We start from the raw sequence: 23,622 nt of genomic DNA on the forward strand, positions 1-23,622 counted from the left end.
ATATCTTACTCAGTATTTTAACGAGAAACAAATAGTTGATTGAAATGAAGTTTTTAAGGTTATTATCTAATCATTTTAATCATTAATCATAATTATTATGTGTTTGCATTATTTTTATCGTATATATAATGAATTAATACCAATAAACTGAAAATTCACATAAACGTGGAAAAACGGCAAAATATTACCTAATTCGATGATATTTTGTTTAAATCACATAAAGGAAAAGGGGATGATAAACGTCAAAATATTGCTAAATTGGATGATTTTTCGTACGAAACAAAATGCAAGTAAACTTGCTTAAAATGCAATATTATGCGAAATTCTGAGATTTGAAGGCCAAATCACATATCGTGATACTACATGAAATAGAATCGAAATATTGGTAAAAATGAATATATTTACGTAGTATCAAACTACATGATAAACGTGAAAAAGTCACTATTTAACCATATTTGAGGATTTTAACTTCAAATCATAGAGCGAGCTTTCGTATTATTTAGATCCAAGAAAAGACATATGACAATGTTGTTTCCAATACAAATGATACAAATCAATGTGTTTTCATTACAATTAACTAAAATGTTTCTGATTTTCCGTTCACATTACCGAGGGAAGATGTACACGTTAAAACCGCTCTAATCCGGCTGAAACGTCGATATATGCAATAAAACCGAACTTCTCCCCTTTTCAATATCTTACTCAGTATTTTAACGAGAAACAAATAGATGATTGAAATGAAGTATTTAAGGTTATTATCTAATCAATTATGTGTTTGCATCATTTTTATCGTATATAAATGAATTAATACTCATAGACTGTAAATTCACAAAAACGTGGAAAACGGTAAAATATTGCCTAATTCAATGATATTTTGTTTAAGTCACATAAAGGAAAAAGGGATGATAAACGTCAAAATATTGCTAAATTCGACGATTTTTCGTACGAAACAAAATGCAAGACAACTTTCTTAAAATGCAATATTATGTGAAATTCTGAGATTTGAAGGCCAAATCACATATCGTGAAACTACATGAAATAGAATCAAAATATTAGTAAAATGAATATATTTACGTAGTATCAAACTACATGAAAAACGTGAAAAAAGTCACTATTTAACCATATTTGAGGATTTTAACTTCAACTCATGGAGCGAGGTTTCGTATTATCTAGATCCAAGAAAAGACATATGACAATGTTGTTTCCAATACAAATGATAAAAATCAATGTGTTTTCACTAGAATTAACTAAAATATTCCTGATTTTTCGTTTATATTACCGAGGGAAGATGTACACGTAAAACCGCTCTAATCCGGCTGAAACGTCGATATATGCAATAAAAAACGAACTTCTCCCCTTTTCAATATCTTACTCTGTATTTTAACGAGAAACAAATAGATGATTGAAAATGAAGTATTTAAGGTTATTATCTAATCATTTTAATCATTAATCATAATTATTATGTGTTTGCATCATTTTTATCGTACATATAATGAATTAATACCAATAAACTGAAAATTCACATAAACGTGGAAAAACTGCAAAATATTGCCTAATTCGATGATATTTTGTTTAAATTACATAAAGGAAAAGGGGATGATAAACGTCAAAATATTGCTAAATTCGATGATTTTTCGTACGAACAAAATGCAAGAAAACTTGCTTAAAATGCAATATTATGCGAAATTCTGAGATTTGAAGGCCAAATCACATATCGTGATACTACATGAAATAGAATCGAAATATTGGTAAAAATGAATATATTTACGTAGTATCAAACTACATGATTAAACGTGAAAAAGTCACTATTTAACCATATTTGAGGATTTTAACTTCAAATCATAGAGCGAGGTTTCGTATTATTTAGATCCAAGAAAAGACATATGACAATGTTGTTTCCAATACAAATGATAAAAATCAATGTGTTTTCATTAGAATTAACTAAAATGTTCCTGATTTTCCGTTTATATTACCGAGGGAAGATGTACACGTAAAACCGCTCTAATCGTCGCTGAAAGTGTCGATATATGCAATAAAAACCGAACTTCTCCCTTTTCAATATCTTACTCAGTATTTTAACGAGAAACAAATAGATGATTGAAAATGAAGTATTTAAGGTTATTATCTAATCAATTATGTGTTTGCATCATTTTTATCGTATATAATGAATTAATACCATAACTGAAAATTCACAAAACGTGGAAAACGGTAAAATATTGCCTAATTCGATGATATTTTGTTTAAGTCACATAAAGGAAAAGGGATGATAAACGTCAAAATATTGCTAAATTCGATGATTTTTCGTACGAAACAAAATGCAAGAAACTTGCTTAAAATGCAATATTATGCGAAATTCTGAGATTTGAAGGCCAAATCACATATCGTGATACTACATGAAATAGAATCGAAATATTGTAAAAATGAATATATTTACGTAGTATCAAACTACATGAAAACGTGAAAAAAGTCACTATTTAACCATATTTGAGGATTTTAACTTCAACTCATGGAGCGAGGTTTCGTATTATTAGATCCAAGAAAAGACATATGACAATGTTGTTTCCAATACAAATGATAAAAATCAATGTGTTTTCACTAGAATTAACTAAAATATTCCTGATTTTTCGTTTATATTACCGAGGGAAGATGTACACGTAAAACCGCTCTAATCCGGCTGAAACGTCGATATATGCAATAAAAAACGAACTTCTCCCCTTTTCAATATCTTACTCTGTATTTTAACGAGAAACAAATAGATGATTGAAAATGAAGTATTTAAGGTTATTATCTAATCATTTTAATCATTAATCATAATTATTATGTGTTTGCATCATTTTTATCGTATATAATGAATTAATACCAATAACTGAAAATTCACATAAACGTGGAAAAACTGCAAAATATTGCCTAATTCGATGATATTTTGTTTAAATTACATAAAGGAAAAGGGGATGATAAACGTCAAAATATTGCTAAATTCGATGATTTTTCGTACGAACCAAAATGCAAGAAAACTTGCTTAAAATGCAATATTATGCGAAATTCTGAGATTTGAAGGCCAAATCACATATCGTGATACTACATGAAATAGAATCGAAATATTGGTAAAAATGAATATATTTACGTAATCAAACTACATGATAACGTGAAAAAGTCACTATTTAACCATATTTGAGGATTTTACTTCAAATCATAGAGCGAGGTTTCGTATTATTTAGATCCAAGAAAAGACATATGACAATGTTGTTTCCAATACAAATGATAAAAATCAATGTGTTTTCATTAGAATTAACTAAAATGTTCCTGATTTTCCGTTTATATTACCTAGGGAAGATGTACACGTAAAACCGCTCTAATCCGGCTGAAACGTCGATATATGCAATAAAAACGAACTTCTCCCCTTTTCAATATCTTACTCAGTATTTTAACGAGAAACAAATAGTTGATTGAAAATGAAGTTTTTAAGGTTATTATCTAATCATTTTAATCATTAATCATAATTATTATGTGTTTGCATATTTTTATCGTATATATAATGAATTAATACCAATAAACTGAAAATTCACATAAACGTGGAAAAACGGCAAAATATTGCTAATTCGATGATATTTTGTTTAAATCACATAAAGGAAAAGGGGATGATAAACGTCAAAATATTGCTAAATATGATTTTTCGTACGAACAAAATGCAAGAAACTTGCTTAAAATGCAATATTATGCGAAATTCTGAGATTTGAAGGCCAAATCACATATCGTGATACTACATGAAATAGAATCGAAATATTGGTATAAATGAATATATTTACGTAGTATCAAACTACATGATAAACGTGAAAAAGTCACTATTTAACCATATTTGAGGATTTTAACTTCAAATCATAGAGCGAGCTTTCGTATTATTTAGATCCAAGAAAAGACATATGACAATGTTGTTTCCAATACAAATGATAAAAATCAATGTGTTTTCATTACAATTAACTAAAATGTTCCTGATTTTCCGTTTACATTACCGAGGGAAGATGTACACGTAAAACCGCTCTAATCCGGCTGAAACGTCGATATATGCAATAAAAACCGAACTTCTCCCCTTTTCAATATCTTACTCAGTATTTTAACGAGAAACAAATAGATGATTGAAAATGAAGTATTTAAGGTTATTATCTAATCAATTATGTGTTTGCATCATTTTTATCGTATATAATGAATTAATACTCATAGACTGTAAATTCACAAAAACGTGGAAAACGGCAAAATATTGCCTAATTCATGATATTTTGTTTAAGTCACATAAAGGAAAAAGGGATGATAAACGTCAAAATATTGCTAAATTCGACGATTTTTCGTACGAAACAAAATGCAAGACAACTTGCTTAAAATGCAATATTATGTGAAATTCTGAGATTTGAAGGCCAAATCACATATCGTGAACTACATGAAATAGAATCAAAATATTAGTAAAAATGAATATATTTACGTAGTATCAAACTACATGAAAAACGTGAAAAAAGTCACTATTTAACCATATTTGAGGATTTTAACTTCAACTCATAGAGCGAGGTTTCGTATTATCTAGATCCAAGAAAAGACATATGACAATGTTGTTTCCAATACAAATGATAAAAATCAATGTGTTTTCACTAGAATTAACTAAAATATTCCTGATTTTTCGTTTATATTACCGAGGGAAGATGTACACGTAAAACCGCTCTAATCCGCTGAAACGTCGATATATGCAATAAAAAACGAACTTCTCCCTTTTCAATATCTTACTCTGTATTTTAACGAGAAACAAATAGATGATTGAAAATGAAGTATTTAAGGTTATTATCTAATCAATTATGTGTTTGCATAATTTTTATCGTATATATATGAATTAATACCCATAGACTGAAAATTCACAAAAACGTGGAAAAACGGCAAAATATTGCCTAATTCGATGATATTTTGTTTAAGTCACATAAAGGAAAAAGGATGATAAACGTCAAAATATTGCTAAATTCGATGATTTTTCGTACGATACAAAATGCAAGAAAACTTGCTTAAAATGCAATATTATGCAAAATTCTGAGATTTGAAGGCCAAATCACATATCGTGATACTACATGAAATAGAATCGAAATATTGGTAAAAATGAATATATTTACGTAGTATCAAACTACATGAAAAACGTGAAAAAAGTCACTATTTAACCATATTTGAGGATTTTAACTTCAAATCATAGCGCGAGGTTTCGTATTATTTAGATCCAAGAAAAGACATATGACAATGTTGTTTCAATACAAATGATAAAAATCAATGTGTTTTCATTAGAATTAACTAAAATGTTCCTGATTTTCCGTTTATATTACCGAGGGAAGATGTACACGTAAAACCGCTCTAATCCGGCTGAAATCGATATATGCAATAAAAACCGAATTCTCCTTTTCAATATCTTACTCAGTATTTTAACGAGAAACAAATAGTGATTGAAAATGAAGTATTTAAGGTTATCATCTAATCATTTTAATCATTATCATAATTATTATGTGTTTGCATCATTTTTATCGTACATATAATGAATTAATACCAATAACTGAAAATTCACATAAAACGTGGAAAAACTGCAAAATATTGCTAATTCGATGATATTTTGTTTAAGTCACATAAAGGAAAAGGGATGATAAACGTCAAAATATTGCTAAATTCGATGATTTTTCGTACGAACCAAAATGCAAGAAAACTTGCTTAAAATGCAATATTATGCGAAATTCTGAGATTTGAAGGCCAAATCACATATCGTGATACTACATGAAATAGAATCGAAATATTGGTAAAAATGAATATATTTACGTAGTATCAAACTACATGATAAACGTGAAAAAAGTCACTATTTAACCATATTTGAGGATTTTAACTTCAAATCATAGAGCGAGGTTTCGTATTATTTAGATCTAAGAAAAGACATATGACAATGTTGTTTCCAATACAAATGATAAAAATCAATGTGTTTTCACTAGAATTAACTAAAATATTCCTATTTTTCGTTTATATTACCGAGGGAAGATGTACACGTAAAACCGCTCTAATCCGGCTGAAACGTCGATATATGCAATAAAAAACGAACTTCTCCCCTTTTCAATATCTTACTCTGTATTTTAACGAGAAACAAATAGATGATTGAAAATGAAGTATTTAAGGTTATTATCTAATCAATTGTGTGTTTGCATATTTTTATCGTATATATATGAATTAATACCCATAGACTGAAAATTCACAAAACGTGGAAAAACGGCAAAATATTGCCTAATTCGATGATATTTTGTTTAAGTCACATAAAGGAAAAAAGGATGATAAACGTCAAAATATTGCTAAATTCGATGATTTTTCGTACGATACAAAATGCAAGAAAACTTGCTTAAAATGCAATATTATGCAAAATTCTGAGATTTGAAGGCCAAATCACATATCGTGATACTACATGAAATAGAATCGAAATATTGGTAAAAATGATATATTTACGTAGTATCAAACTACATGAAAAACGTGAAAAAGTCACTATTTAACCATATTTGAGGATTTTAACTTCAAATCATAGCGCGAGGTTTCGTATTATTTAGATCCAAGAAAAGACATATGACAATGTTGTTTGCAATACAAATGATAAAAATCAATGTGTTTTCATTAGAATTAACTAAAATGTTCCTGATTTTCCGTTTATATTACCGAGGGAAGATGTACACGTAAAACCGCTCTAATCCGGCTGAAATGTCGATATATGCAATAAAAACCGAATTTCTCAACTTTTCAATATCTTACTCAGTATTTTAAGAGAAACAAATAGTTGATTGAAAATGAAGTATTTAAGGTTATCATCTAATCATTTTAATCATTAATCATAATTATTATGTGTTTGCATCATTTTTATCGTACATATAATGAATTAATACCAATAAACTGAAAATTCACATAAACGTGGAAAAACTGCAAAATATTGCCTAATTCGATGATATTTTGTTTAAATTACATAAAGGAAAAGGGGATGATAAACGTCAAAATATTGCTAAATTCGATGATTTTTCGTACGAACCAAAATGCAAGAAAACTTGCTTAAAATGCAATATTATGCGAAATTCTGAGATTTGAAGGCCAAATCACATATCGTGATACTACATGAAATAGAATCGAAATATTGGTAAAAATGAATATATTTACGTAGTATCAAACTACATGATAAACGTGAAAAAAGTCACTATTTAACCATATTTGAGGATTTTAACTTCAACTCATAGAGCGAGGTTTCGTATTATTAGATCCAAGAAAAGACATATGACAATGTTGTTTCCAATACAAATGATAAAAATCAATGTGTTTTCACTAGAATTAACTAAAATATTCCTGATTTTTCGTTTATATTACCGAGGGAAGATGTACACGTAAAACCGCTCTAATCCGCTGAAACGTCGATATATGCAATAAAAAACGAACTTCTCCCCTTTTCAATATCTTACTCTGTATTTTAACGAGAAACAAATAGATGATTGAAAATGAAGTATTTAAGGTTATTATCTAATCAATTATGTGTTTGCATAATTTTTATCGTATATATATGAATTAATACCCATAGACTGAAAATTCACAAAAACGTGGAAAAACGGCAAAATATTGCCTAATTCGATGATATTTTGTTTAAGTCACATAAAGGAAAAAAGGATGATAAACGTCAAAATATTGCTAAATTCGATGATTTTTCGTACGATACAAAATGCAAGAAAACTTGCTTAAAATGCAATATTATGCAAAATTCTGAGATTTGAAGGCCAAATCACATATCGTGATACTACATGAAATAGAATCGAAATATTGGTAAAAATGAATAATTTACGTAGTATCAAACTACATGAAAAACGTGAAAAAAGTCACTATTTAACCATATTTGAGGATTTTAACTTCAAATCATAGCGCGAGGTTTCGTATTATTTAGATCCAAGAAAAGACATATGACAATGTTGTTTGCAATACAAATGATAAAAATCAATGTGTTTTCATTAGAATTAACTAAAATGTTCCTGATTTTCCGTTTATATTACCGAGGGAAGATGTACACGTAAAACCGCTCTAATCCGGCTGAAATGTCGATATATGCAATAAAAACCGAATTCTCAACTTTTCAATATCTTACTCAGTATTTTAACGAGAAACAAATAGTTGATTGAAAATGAAGTATTTAAGGTTATCATCTAATCATTTTAATCATTAATCATAATTATTATGTGTTTGCATCATTTTTATCGTACATATAATGAATTAATACCAATAACTGAAAATTCACATAAACGTGGAAAAACTGCAAAATATTGCTAATTCGATGATATTTTGTTTAAATTACATAAAGGAAAAGGGGATGATAAACGTCAAAATATTGCTAAATTCGATGATTTTTCGTACGAACCAAAATGCAAGAAAACTTGCTTAAAATGCAATATTATGCGAAATTCTGAGATTTGAAGGCCAAATCACATATCGTGATACTACATGAAATAGAATCGAAATATTGGTAAAAATGAATATATTTACGTAGTATCAAACTACATGATAAACGTGAAAAAAGTCACTATTTAACCATATTTGAGGATTTTAACTTCAAATCATAGAGCGAGCTTTCGTATTATTTAGATCTAAGAAAAGACATATGACAATGTTGTTTCCAATACAAATGATAAAAATCAATGTGTTTTCACTAGAATTAACTAAAATATTCCTATTTTTCGTTTATATTACCGAGGGAAGATGTACACGTAAAACCGCTCTAATCCGGCTGAAACGTCGATATATGCAATAAAAAACGAACTTCTCCCCTTTTCAATATCTTACTCTGTATTTTAACGAGAAACAAATAGATGATTGAAAATGAAGTATTTAAGGTTATTATCTAATCAATTGTGTGTTTGCATAATTTTTATCGTATATATGAATTAATACCCATAGACTGAAAATTCACAAAACGTGGAAAAACGGCAAAATATTGCCTAATTCGATGATATTTTGTTTAAGTCACATAAAGGAAAAAGGATGATAAACGTCAAAATATTGCTAAATTCGATGATTTTTCGTACGATACAAAATGCAAGAAAACTTGCTTAAAATGCAATATTATGCAAAATTCTGAGATTTGAAGGCCAAATCACATATCGTGATACTACATGAAATAGAATCGAAATATTGGTAAAAATGAATATTTACGTAGTATCAAACTACATGAAAAACGTGAAAAAAGTCACTATTTAACCATATTTGAGGATTTTAACTTCAAATCATAGCGCGAGGTTTCGTATTATTTAGATCCAAGAAAAGACATATGACAATGTTGTTTGCAATACAAATGATAAAAATCAATGTGTTTTCATTAGAATTAACTAAAATGTTCCTGATTTTCCGTTTATATTACCGAGGGAAGATGTACACGTAAAACCGCTCTAATCCGGCTGAAATGTCGATATATGCAATAAAAACCGAATTCTCAACTTTTCAATATCTTACTCAGTATTTTAACGAGAAACAAATAGTTGATTGAAAATGAAGTATTTAAGGTTATCATCTAATCATTTTAATCATTAATCATAATTATTATGTGTTTGCATCATTTTTATCGTACATATAATGAATTAATACCAATAACTGAAAATTCACATAAACGTGGAAAAACTGCAAAATATTGCCTAATTCGATGATATTTTGTTTAAATTACATAAAGGAAAAGGGGATGATAAACGTCAAAATATTGCTAAATTCGATGATTTTTCGTACGAACCAAAATGCAAGAAAACTTGCTTAAAATGCAATATTATGCGAAATTCTGAGATTTGAAGGCCAAATCACATATCGTGATACTACATGAAATAGAATCGAAATATTGGTAAAAATGAATATATTTACGTAGTATCAAACTACATGATAAACGTGAAAAAAGTCACTATTTAACCATATTTGAGGATTTTAACTTCAAATCATAGAGCGAGCTTTCGTATTATTTAGATCTAAGAAAAGACATATGACAATGTTGTTTCCAATACAAATGATAAAAATCAATGTGTTTTCATTACAATTAACTAAAATGTTCCTGATTTTCCGTTTACATTACCGAGGGAAGATGTACACGTAAAACCGCTCTAATCCGGCTGAAACGTCGATATATGCAATAAAAACCGAACTTCTCCCCTTTTCAATATCTTACTCAGTATTTTAACGAGAAACAAATAGATGATTGAAAATGAAGTATTTAAGGTTATTATCTAATCAATTATGTGTTTGCATCATTTTTATCGTATATAAATGAATTAATACTCATAGACTGTAAATTCGCAAAAACGTGGAAAACGGCAAAATATTGCCTAATTCAATGATATTTTGTTTAAGTCACATAAAGGAAAAGAGATGATAAACGTCAAAATATTGCTAAATTCGACGATTTTTCGTACGAAACAAAATGCAAGACAACTTGCTTAAAATGCAATATTATGTGAAATTCTGAGATTTGAAGGCCAAATCACATATCGTGAAACTACATGAAATAGAATCAAAATATTAGTAAAAATGAATATATTTACGTAGTATCAAACTACATGAAAAACGTGAAAAAAGTCACTATTTAACCATATTTGAGGATTTTAACTTCAACTCATAGAGCGAGGTTTCGTATTATCTAGATCCAAGAAAAGACATATGACAGTGTTGTTTCCAATACAAATGATAAAAATCAATGTGTTTTCACTAGAATTAACTAAAATATTCCTGATTTTTCGTTTATATTACCGAGGGAAGATGTACACGTAAAACCGCTCTAATCCCGCTGAAACGTCGATATATGCAATAAAAAACGAACTTCTCCCCTTTTCAATATCTTACTCTGTATTTTAACGAGAAACAAATAGATGATTGAAAATGAAGTATTTAAGGTTATTATCTAATCAATTATGTGTTTGCATAATTTTTATCGTATATATATGAATTAATACCCATAGACTGAAAATTCACAAAAACGTGGAAAAACGGCAAAATATTGCCTAATTCGATGATATTTTGTTTAAGTCACATAAAGGAAAAAAGGATGATAAACGTCAAAATATTGCTAAATTCGATGATTTTTCGTACGATACAAAATGCAAGAAAACTTGCTTAAAATGCAATATTATGCAAAATTCTGAGATTTGAAGGCCAAATCACATATCGTGATACTACATGAAATAGAATCGAAATATTGGTAAAAATGAATATATTTACGTAGTATCAAACTACATGAAAAACGTGAAAAAAGTCACTATTTAACCATATTTGAGGATTTTAACTTCAAATCATAGCGCGAGGTTTCGTATTATTTAGATCCAAGAAAAGACATATGACAATGTTGTTTGCAATACAAATGATAAAAATCAATGTGTTTTCATTAGAATTAACTAAAATGTTCCTGATTTTCCGTTTATATTACCGAGGGAAGATGTACACGTAAAACCGCTCTAATCCGGCTGAAATGTCGATATATGCAATAAAAACCGAATTTCTCAACTTTTCAATATCTTACTCAGTATTTTAACGAGAAACAAATAGTTGATTGAAAATGAAGTATTTAAGGTTATCATCTAATCATTTTAATCATTAATCATAATTATTATGTGTTTGCATCATTTTTATCGTACATATAATGAATTAATACCAATAAACTGAAAATTCACATAAACGTGGAAAAACTGCAAAATATTGCTTAATTCGATGATATTTTGTTTAAATTACATAAAGGAAAAGGGGATGATAAACGTCAAAATATTGCTAAATTCGATGATTTTTCGTACGAACCAAAATGCAAGAAAACTTGCTTAAAATGCAATATTATGCGAAATTCTGAGATTTGAAGGCCAAATCACATATCGTGATACTACATGAAATAGAATCGAAATATTGGTAAAAATGAATATATTTACGTAGTATCAAACTACATGATAAACGTGAAAAAAGTCACTATTTAACCATATTTGAGGATTTTAACTTCAAATCATAGAGCGAGCTTTCGTATTATTTAGATCTAAGAAAAGACATATGACAATGTTGTTTCCAATACAAATGATAAAAATCAATGTGTTTTCACTAGAATTAACTAAAATATTCCTAATTTTTCGTTTATATTACCGAGGGAAGATGTACACGTAAAACCGCTCTAATCCGGCTGAAACGTCGATATATGCAATAAAAAACGAACTTCTCCCCTTTTCAATATCTTACTCTGTATTTTAACGAGAAACAAATAGATGATTGAAAATGAAGTATTTAAGGTTATTATCTAATCAATTGTGTGTTTGCATAATTTTTATCGTATATATATGAATTAATACCCATAGACTGAAAATTCACAAAAACGTGGAAAAACGGCAAAATATTGCCTAATTCGATGATATTTTGTTTAAGTCACATAAAGGAAAAAAGGATGATAAACGTCAAAATATTGCTAAATTCGATGATTTTTCGTACGATACAAAATGCAAGAAAACTTGCTTAAAATGCAATATTATGCAAAATTCTGAGATTTGAAGGCCAAATCACATATCGTGATACTAATGAAATAGAATCGAAATATTGGTAAAAATGCATATATTTACGTAGTATCAAACTACATGAAAACGTGAAAAAAGTCACTATTTAACCATATTTGAGGATTTTAACTTCAAATCATAGCGCGAGGTTTCGTATTATTTAGATCCAAGAAAAGACATATGACAATGTTGTTTGCAATACAAATGATAAAAATCAATGTGTTTTCATTAGAATTAACTAAAATGTTCCTGATTTTCCGTTTATATTACCGAGGGAAGATGTACACGTAAAACCGCTCTAATCCGGCTGAAATGTCGATATATGCAATAAAAACCGAATTTCTCAACTTTTCAATATCTTACTCAGTATTTTAACGAGAAACAAATAGTTGATTGAAAATGAAGTATTTAAGGTTATCATCTAATCATTTTAATCATTAATCATAATTATTATGTGTTTGCATCATTTTTATCGTACATATAATGAATAATACCAATAAACTGAAAATTCACATAAACGTGGAAAAACTGCAAAATATTGCCTAATTCGATGATATTTTGTTTAAATTACATAAAGGAAAAGGGGATGATAAACGTCAAAATATTGCTAAATTCGATGATTTTTCGTACGAACCAAAATGCAAGAAAACTTGCTTAAAATGCAATATTATGCGAAATTCTGAGATTTGAAGGCCAAATCACATATCGTGATACTACATGAAATAGAATCGAAATATTGGTAAAAATGAATATATTTACGTAGTATCAAACTACATGATAAACGTGAAAAAAGTCACTATTTAACCATATTTGAGGATTTTAACTTCAAATCATAGAGCGAGCTTTCGTATTATTTAGATCTAAGAAAAGACATATGACAATGTTGTTTCCAATACAAATGATAAAAATCAATGTGTTTTCATTACAATTAACTAAAATGTTCCTGATTTTCCGTTTACATTACCGAGGGAAGATGTACACGTAAAACCGCTCTAATCCGGCTGAAACGTCGATATATGCAATAAAAACCGAACTTCTCCCCTTTTCAATATCTTACTCAGTATTTTAACGAGAAACAAATAGATGATTGAAAATGAAGTATTTAAGGTTATTATCTAATCAATTATGTGTTTGCATCATTTTTATCGTATATAAATGAATTAATACTCATAGACTGTAAATTCGCAAAAACGTGGAAAACGGCAAAATATTGCCTAATTCAATGATATTTTGTTTAAGTCACATAAAGGAAAAAGAGATGATAAACGTCAAAATATTGCTAAATTCGACGATTTTTCGTACGAAACAAAATGCAAGACAACTTGCTTAAAATGCAATATTATGTGAAATTCTGAGATTTGAAGGCCAAATCACATATCGTGAAACTACATGAAATAGAATCAAAATATTAGTAAAAATGAATATATTTACGTAGTATCAAACTACATGAAAAACGTGAAAAAGTCATTATTTAACCATATTTGAGGATTTTAACTTCAACTCATAGAGCGAGGTTTCGTATTATCTAGATCCAAGAAAAGACATATGACAATGTTGTTTCCAATACAAATGATAAAAATCAATGTGTTTTCACTAGAATTAACTAAAATATTCCTGATTTTTCGTTTATATTACCGAGGGAAGATGTACACGTAAAACCGCTCTAATCCGGCTGAAACGTCGATATATGCAATAAAAAACGAACTTCTCCCCTTTTCAATATCTTACTCTGTATTTTAACGAGAAACAAATAGATGATTGAAAATGAAGTATTTAAGGTTATTATTTAATCAATTATGTGTTTGCATAATTTTTATCGTATATATATGAATTAATACCCATAGACTGAAAATTCACAAAAACGTGGAAAAACGGCAAAATATTGCCTAATTCGATGATATTTTGTTTAAGTCACATAAGGAAAAAAGGATGATAAACGTCAAAATATTGCTAAATTCGATGATTTTTCGTACGATACAAAATGCAAGAAAACTTGCTTAAAATGCAATATTATGCAAAATTCTGAGATATGAAGGCCAAATCACATATCGTGATACTACATGAAATAGAATCGAAATATTGGTAAAAATGAATATATTTACGTAGTATCAAACTACATGAAAAACGTGAAAAATTCACTATTTAACCATATTTGAGGATTTTAACTTCAAATCATAGAGCGAGGTTTCGTATTATTTAGATCCAAGAAAAGACATATGACAATGTTTTTCCAATACAAATGATAAAAATCAATGTGTTTTCATTAGAATTAACTAAAATGTTCCTGATTTTCCGTTTATATTACCGGGAAGATGTACACGTAAAACCGCTCTAATCCGGCTGAAACGTCGATATATGCAATAAAAAACGAACTTCTCCCCTTTTCAATATCTTACTCTGTATTTTAACGAGAAACAAATAGATGATTGAAAATGAAGTATTTAAGGTTATTATCTAATCATTTTAATCATTAATCATAATTATTATGTGTTTGCATCATTTTTATCGTACATATAATGAATTAATACCAATAAACTGAAAATTCACATAAACGTGGAAAAACTTCAAAATATTGCCTAATTCGATGATATTTTGTTTAAATTACATAAAGGAAAAGGGGATGATAAACGTCAAAATATTGCTAAATTCGATGATTTTTCGTACGAAACAAAATGCAAGAAAACTTGCTTAAAATGCAATATTATGCGAAATTCTGAGATTTGAAGGCCAAATCACATATCGTGATACTACATGAAATAGTATCGAAATATTTGTAAAAATGAATATATTTACGTAATATCAAACACATGATTAACGTGAAAAAGTCACTATTTAACCATATTTGAGGATTTTACTTCAAATCATAGAGCGAGGTTTCGTATTATTTAGATCCAAGAAAAGACATATGACAATGATGTTTCCAATACAAATGATAAAAATCAATGTGTTTTCATTAGAATTAACTAAAATGTTCCTGATTTTCCGTTTATATTACCTAGGGAAGATGTACACGTAAAACCGCTCTAATCCGGCTGAAACGTCGATATATGCAATAAAAACTGAACTTCTCCCCTTTTCAATATCTTACTCAGTATTTTAACGAGAAACAAATAGTTGATTGAAAATGAAGTTTTAAGGTTATTATCTAATCATTTTAATCATTAATCATAATTATTATGTGTTTGCATTATTTTTATCGTATATATAATGAATTAATACCAATAAACTGAAAATTCACATAAACGTGGAAAAACGGCAAAATATTACCTAATTCGATGATATTTTGTTTAAATCATAAAGGAAAAGGGGATGATAAACGTCAAAATATTGCTAAATTGGATGATTTTTCGTACGAAACAAAATGCAAGTAAACTTGCTTAAAATGCAATATTATGCGAAATTCTGAAATTTGAAGGCCAAATCACATATCGTGATACTACATGAAATAGAATCGAAATATTGGTAAAAATGAATATATTTACGCAGTATCAAACTACATGATAAACGTGAAAAAAGTCACTATTTAACCATATTTGAGGATTTTAACTTTAAATCATAGAGCGAGCTTTCGTATTATTTAGATCCAAGAAAAGACATATGACAATGTTGTTTCCAATACAAATGATAAAAATCAATGTGTTTTCATTACAATTAACTAAAATGTTCCTGATTTTCCGTTCACATTACCGAGGGAAGATGTACACGTAAAACCGCTCTAATCCGGCTGAAACGTCGATATATGCAATAAAAACCGAACTTCTCCCCTTTTCAATATCTTACTCAGTATTTTAACGAGAAACAAATAGTTGATTGAAAATGAAGTTTTTAAGGTTATTATCTAATCATTTTAATCATTAATCATAATTATTATGTTTGCATTATTTTTATCGTATATATAATGAATTAATACCAATAAACTGAAAATTCACATAAACGTGGAAAAACGGCAAAATATTACCTAATTCGATGATATTTTGTTTAAATCACATAAAGGAAAAGGGGATGATAAACGTCAAAATATTGCTAAATTGGATGATTTTTCGTACGAAACAAAATGCAAGTAAACTTGCTTAAAATGCAATATTATGCGAAATTCTGAATTTGAAGGCCAAATCACATATCGTGATACTACATGAAATAGAATCGAAATATTGGTAAAAATGAATATATTTACGCAGTATCAAACTACATGATAAACGTGAAAAAAGTCACTATTTAACCATATTTGAGGATTTTAACTTTAAATCATAGAGCGAGCTTTCGTATTATTTAGATCCAAGAAAAGACATATGACAATGTTGTTTCCAATACAAATGATAAAAATCAATGTGTTTTCATTACAATTAACTAAAATGTTCCTGATTTTCCGTTCACATTACCGAGGGAAGATGTACACGTAAAACCGCTCTAATCCGGCTGAAACGTCGATATATGCAATAAAAACCGAACTTCTCCCCTTTTCAATATCTTACTCAGTATTTTAACGAGAAACAAATAGATGATTGAAAATGAAGTATTTAAGGTTATTATCTAATCAATTATGTGTTTGCATCATTTTTATCGTATATAAATGAATTAATACTCATAGACTGTAAATTTACAAAAACGTGGAAAACGGCAAAATATTGCCTAATTCAATGATATTTTGTTTAAGTCACATAAAGGAAAAAGGGATGATAAACGTCAAAATATTGCTAAATTCGACGATTTTTCATACGAAACAAAATGCAAGACAACTTGCTTAAAATGCAATATTATGTGAAATTCTGAGATTTGAAGGCCAAATCACATATCGTGAAACTACATGAAATAGAATCAAAATATTAGTAAAAATGAATATATTTACGTAGTATCAAACTACATGAAAAACGTGAAAAAAGTCACTATTTAACCATATTTGAGGATTTTAACTTCAACTCATAGAGCGAGGTTTCGTATTATCTAGATCCAAGAAAAGACATATGACAATGTTGTTTCCAATACAAATGATAAAAATCAATGTGTTTTCACTAGAATTAACTAAAATATTCCTGATTTTTCGTTTATATTACCGAGGGAAGATGTACACGTAAAACCGCTCTAATCCCGCTGAAACGTCGATATATGCAATAAAAAACGAACTTCTCCCCTTTTCAATATCTTACTCTGTATTTTAACGAGAAACAAATAGATGATTGAAAATGAAGTATTTAAGGTTATTATCTAATCAATTGTGTGTTTGCATAATTTTTATCGTATATATATGAATTAATACCCATAGACTGAAAATTCACAAAAACGTGGAAAAACGGCAAAATATTGCCTAATTCGATGATATTTTGTTTAAGTCACATAAAGGAAAAAAGGATGATAAACGTCAAAATATTGCTAAATTCGATGATTTTTCGTACGATACAAAATGCAAGAAAACTTGCTTAAAATGCAATATTATGCAAAATTCTGAGATTTGAAGGCCAAATCACATATCGTGATACTACATGAAATAGAATCGAAATATTGGTAAAAATGAATATATTTACGTAGTATCAAACTACATGAAAAACGTGAAAAAAGTCACTATTTAACCATATTTGAGGATTTTAACTTCAAATCATAGCGCGAGGTTTCGTATTATTTAGATCCAAGAAAAGACATATGACAATGTTGTTTGCAATACAAATGATAAAAATCAATGTGTTTTCATTAGAATTAACTAAAATGTTCCTGATTTTCCGTTTATATTACCGAGGGAAGATGTACACGTAAAACCGCTCTAATCCGGCTGAAATGTCGATATATGCAATAAAAACCGAATTTCTCAACTTTTCAATATCTTACTCAGTATTTTAACGAGAAACAAATAGTTGATTGAAAATGAAGTATTTAAGGTTATCATCTAATCATTTTAATCATTAATCATAATTATTATGTGTTTGCATCATTTTTATCGTACATATAATGAATTAATACCAATAAACTGAAAATTCACATAAACGTGGAAAAACTGCAAAATATTGCCTAATTCGATGATATTTTGTTTAAATTACATAAAGGAAAAGGGGATGATAAACGTCAAAATATTGCTAAATTCGATGATTTTTCGTACGAACCAAAATGCAAGAAAACTTGCTTAAAATGCAATATTATGCGAAATTCTGAGATTTGAAGGCCAAATCACATATCGTGATACTACATGAAATAGAATCGAAATATTGATAAAAATGAATATATTTACGTAGTATCAAACTACATGATAAACGTGAAAAAGTCACTATTTAACCATATTTGAGGATTTTAACTTCAAATCATAGAGCGAGCTTTCGTATTATTTAGATCTAAGAAAAGACATATGACAATGTTGTTTCCAATACAAATGATAAAAATCAATGTGTTTTCATTACAATTAACTAAAATGTTCCTGATTTTCCGTTTACATTACCGAGGGAAGATGTACACGTAAAACCGCTCTAATCCGGTTGAAACGTCGATATATGCAATAAAAACCGAACTTCTCCCCTTTTCAATATCTTACTCAGTATTTTAACGAGAAACAAATAGATGATTGAAAATGAAGTATTTAAGGTTATTATCTAATCAATTATGTGTTTGCATCATTTTTATCGTATATAAATGAATTAATACTCATAGACTGTAAATTCGCAAAAACGTGGAAAACGGCAAAATATTGCCTAATTCAATGATATTTTGTTTAAGTCACATAAAGGAAAAAGAGATGATAAACGTCAAAATATTGCTAAATTCGACGATTTTTCGTACGAAACAAAATGCAAGACAACTTGCTTAAAATGCAATATTATGTGAAATTCTGAGATTTGAAGGCCAAATCGCATATCGTGAAACTACATGAAATAGAATCAAAATATTAGTAAAAATGAATATATTTACGTAGTATCAAACTACATGAAAAACGTGAAAAAAGTCATTATTTAACCATATTTGAGGATTTTAACTTCAACTCATAGAGCGAGGTTTCGTATTATCTAGATCCAAGAAAAGACATATGACAATGTTGTTTCCAATACAAATGATAAAAATCAATGTGTTTTCACTAGAATTAACTAAAATATTCCTGATTTTTCGTTTATATTACCGAGGGAAGATGTACACGTAAAACCGCTCTAATCCCGCTGAAACGTCGATATATGCAATAAAAAACGAACTTCTCCCCTTTTCAATATCTTACTCTGTATTTTAACGAGAAACAAATAGATGATTGAAAATGAAGTATTTAAGGTTATTATCTAATCAATTATGTGTTTGCATAATTTTTATCGTATATATATGAATTAATACCCATAGACTGAAAATTCACAAAAACGTGGAAAAACGGCAAAATATTGCCTAATTCGATGATATTTTGTTTAAGTCACATAAAGGAAAAAAGGATGATAAACGTCAAAATATTGCTAAATTCGATGATTTTTCGTACGATACAAAATGCAAGAAAACTTGCTTAAAATGCAATATTATGCAAAATTCTGAGATTTGAAGGCCAAATCACATATCGTGATACTACATGAAATAGAATCGAAATATTGGTAAAAATGAATATATTTACGTAGTATCAAACTACATGAAAAACGTGAAAAAAGTCACTATTTAACCATATTTGAGGATTTTAACTTCAAATCATAGCGCGAGGTTTCGTATTATTTAGATCCAAGAAAAGACATATGACAATGTTGTTTGCAATACAAATGATAAAAATCAATGTGTTTTCATTAGAATTAACTAAAATGTTCCTGATTTTCCGTTTATATTACCGAGGGAAGATGTACACGTAAAACCGCTCTAATCCGGCTGAAATGTCGATATATGCAATAAAAACCGAATTTCTCAACTTTTCAATATCTTACTCAGTATTTTAACGAGAAACAAATAGTTGATTGAAAATGAAGTATTTAAGGTTATCATCTAATCATTTTAACCATTAATCATAATTATTATGTGTTTGCATCATTTTTATCGTACATATAATGAATTAATACCAATAAACTGAAAATTCACATAAAAGTGGAAAAACTGCAAAATATTGCCTAATTCGATGATATTTTGTTTAAATTACATAAAGGAAAAGGGGATAAACGTCAAAATATTGCTAAATTCAATGATTTTTCGTACGAACCAAAATGCAAGAAAACTTGCTTAAAATGCAATATTATGCGAAATTCTGAGATTTGAAGGCCAAATCACATATCGTGATACTACATGAAATAGAATCGAAATATTGGTAAAAATGAATATATTTACGTAGTATCAAACTACATGATAAACGTGAAAAAAGTCACTATTTAACCATATTTGAGGATTTTAACTTCAAATCATAGAGCGAGCTTTCGTATTATTTAGATCTAAGAAAAGACATATGACAATGTTGTTTCCAATACAAATGATAAAAATCAATGTGTTTTCACTAGAATTAACTAAAATATTCCTGATTTTTCGTTTATATTACCGAGGGAAGATGTACACGTAAAACCGCTCTAATCCGGCTGAAACGTCGATATATGCAATAAAAAACGAACTTCTCCCCTTTTCAATATCTTACTCTGTATTTTAACGAGAAACAAATACATGATTGAAAATGAAGTATTTAAGGTTATTATCTAATCAATTGTGTGTTTGCATAATTTTTATCGTATATATATGAATTAATACCCATAGACTGAAAATTCACAAAAACGTGGAAAAACGGCAAAATATTGCCTAATTCGATGATATTTTGTTTAAGTCACATAAAGGAAAAAAGGATGATAAACGTCAAAATATTGCTAAATTCGATGATTTTTCGTACGATACAAAATGCAAGAAAACTTGCTTAAAATGCAATATTATGCAAAATTCTGAGATTTGAAGGCCAAATCACAAATCGTGATACTACATGAAATAGAATCGAAATATTGGTAAAAATGAATATATTTACGTAGTATCAAACTACATGAAAAACGTGAAAAAAGTCACTATTTAACCATATTTGAGGATTTTAACTTCAAATCATAGCGCGAGGTTTCGTATTATTTAGATCCAAGACATATGACAATGTTGTTTGCAATACAAATGATAAAAATCAATGTGTTTTCATTAGAATTAACTAAAATGTTCCTGATTTTCCGTTTATATTACCGAGGGAAGATGTACACGTAAAACCGCTCTAATCCGGCTGAAATGTCGATATATGCAATAAAAACCGAATTTCTCAACTTTTCAATATCTTACTCAGTATTTTAACGAGAAACAAATAGTTGATTGAAAATGAAGTATTTAAGGTTATCATCTAATCATTTTAATCATTAATCATAATTATTATGTGTTTGCATCATTTTTATCGTACATATAATGAATTAATACCAATAAACTGAAAATTCACATAAACGTGGAAAAACTGCAAAATATTGCCTAATTCGATGATATTTTGTTTAAATTACATAAAGGAAAAGGGGATGATAAACGTCAAAATATTGCTAAATTCGATGATTTTTCGTACGATACAAAATGCAAGAAAACTTGCTTAAAATGCAATATTATGCGAAATTCTGAGATTTGAAGGCCAAATCACATATCGTGATACTACATGAAATAGTATCGAAATATTTGTAAAAATGAATATATTTACGTAATATCAAACTACATGATTAACGTGAAAAAGTCACTATTTACCATATATGAGGATTTTACCTTCAAATCATAGAGCGAGGTTTCGTATTATTTAGATCCAAGAAAAGACATATGACAATGTTGTTTGCAATACAAATGATAAAAATCAATGTGTTTTCATTACAATTAACTAAAATGTTCCTGATTTTCCGTTTATATTACCGAGGGAAGATGTACACGTAAAACCGCTCTAATCCGGCTGAAACGTCGATATATGCAATAAAAACCGAACTTCTCCCCTTTTCAATATCTTACTCAGTATTTTAACGAGAAACAAATAGATGATTGAAAATGAAGTATTTAAGGTTATTATCTAATCAATTATGTGTTTGCATCATTTTTATCGTATATAAATGAATTAATACCATAGACTGTAAATTCACAAAAACGTGGAAAACGGCAAAATATTGCCTAATTTAATGATATTTTGTTTAAGTCACATAAAGGAAAAAGGGATGATAAACGTCAAAATATTGCTAAATTCGACGATTTTTCGTACGAAACAAAATGCAAGACAACTTGCTTAAAATGCAATATTATGTGAAATTCTGAGATTTGAAGGCCAAATCACATATCGTGAAACTACATGAAATAGAATCGAAATATTAGTAAAAATGAATATATTTACGTAGTATCAAACTACATGAAAAACGTGAAAAAAGTCATTATTTAACCATATTTGAGGATTTTAACTTCAACTCATAGAGCGAGGTTTCGTATTATCTAGATCCAAGAAAAGACATATGACAATGTTGTTTCCAATACAAATGATAAAAATCAATGTGTTTTCATTAGAATTAACTAAAATGTTCCTGATTTTCCGTTTATATTACCTAGGGAAGATGTACACGTAAAACCGCTCTAATCCGGCTGAAACGTCGATATATGCAATAAAAACTGAACTTCTCCCCTTTTCAATATCTTACTCAGTATTTTAACGAGAAACAAATAGTTGATTGAAATGAAGTATTTAAGGTATCTAATAGTATCTATCTAATATCTAATAGTATCTAATAGTCTATCTAATATCTAATAGGTATCTAATAGTATTTAAGGTATCTTCAGTATCTAATCATTTTAATCATTAATCATAATTATTATGTGTTTGCATCATTTTTATCGTACATATAATGAATTAATACCAATAAACTGAAAATTCACATAAACGTGGAAAAACTGCAAAATATTGCCTAATTCGATGATATTTTGTTTAAATTACATAAAGGAAAAGGGGATGATAAACGTCAAAATATTGCTAAATTCGATGATTTTTCGTACGAATCAAAATGCAAGAAAACTTGCTTAAAATGCAATATTATGCGAAATTCTGAGATTTGAAGGCCAAATCACATATCGTGATACTACATGAAATAGAATCGAAATATTGGTAAAAATGAATATATTTACGTAG

This window comes from Procambarus clarkii, chromosome 48 (genome assembly GCF_040958095.1).
Source record: "Procambarus clarkii isolate CNS0578487 chromosome 48, FALCON_Pclarkii_2.0, whole genome shotgun sequence".
In the NCBI taxonomy this organism is placed as follows: domain Eukaryota; kingdom Metazoa; phylum Arthropoda; class Malacostraca; order Decapoda; family Cambaridae; genus Procambarus; species Procambarus clarkii.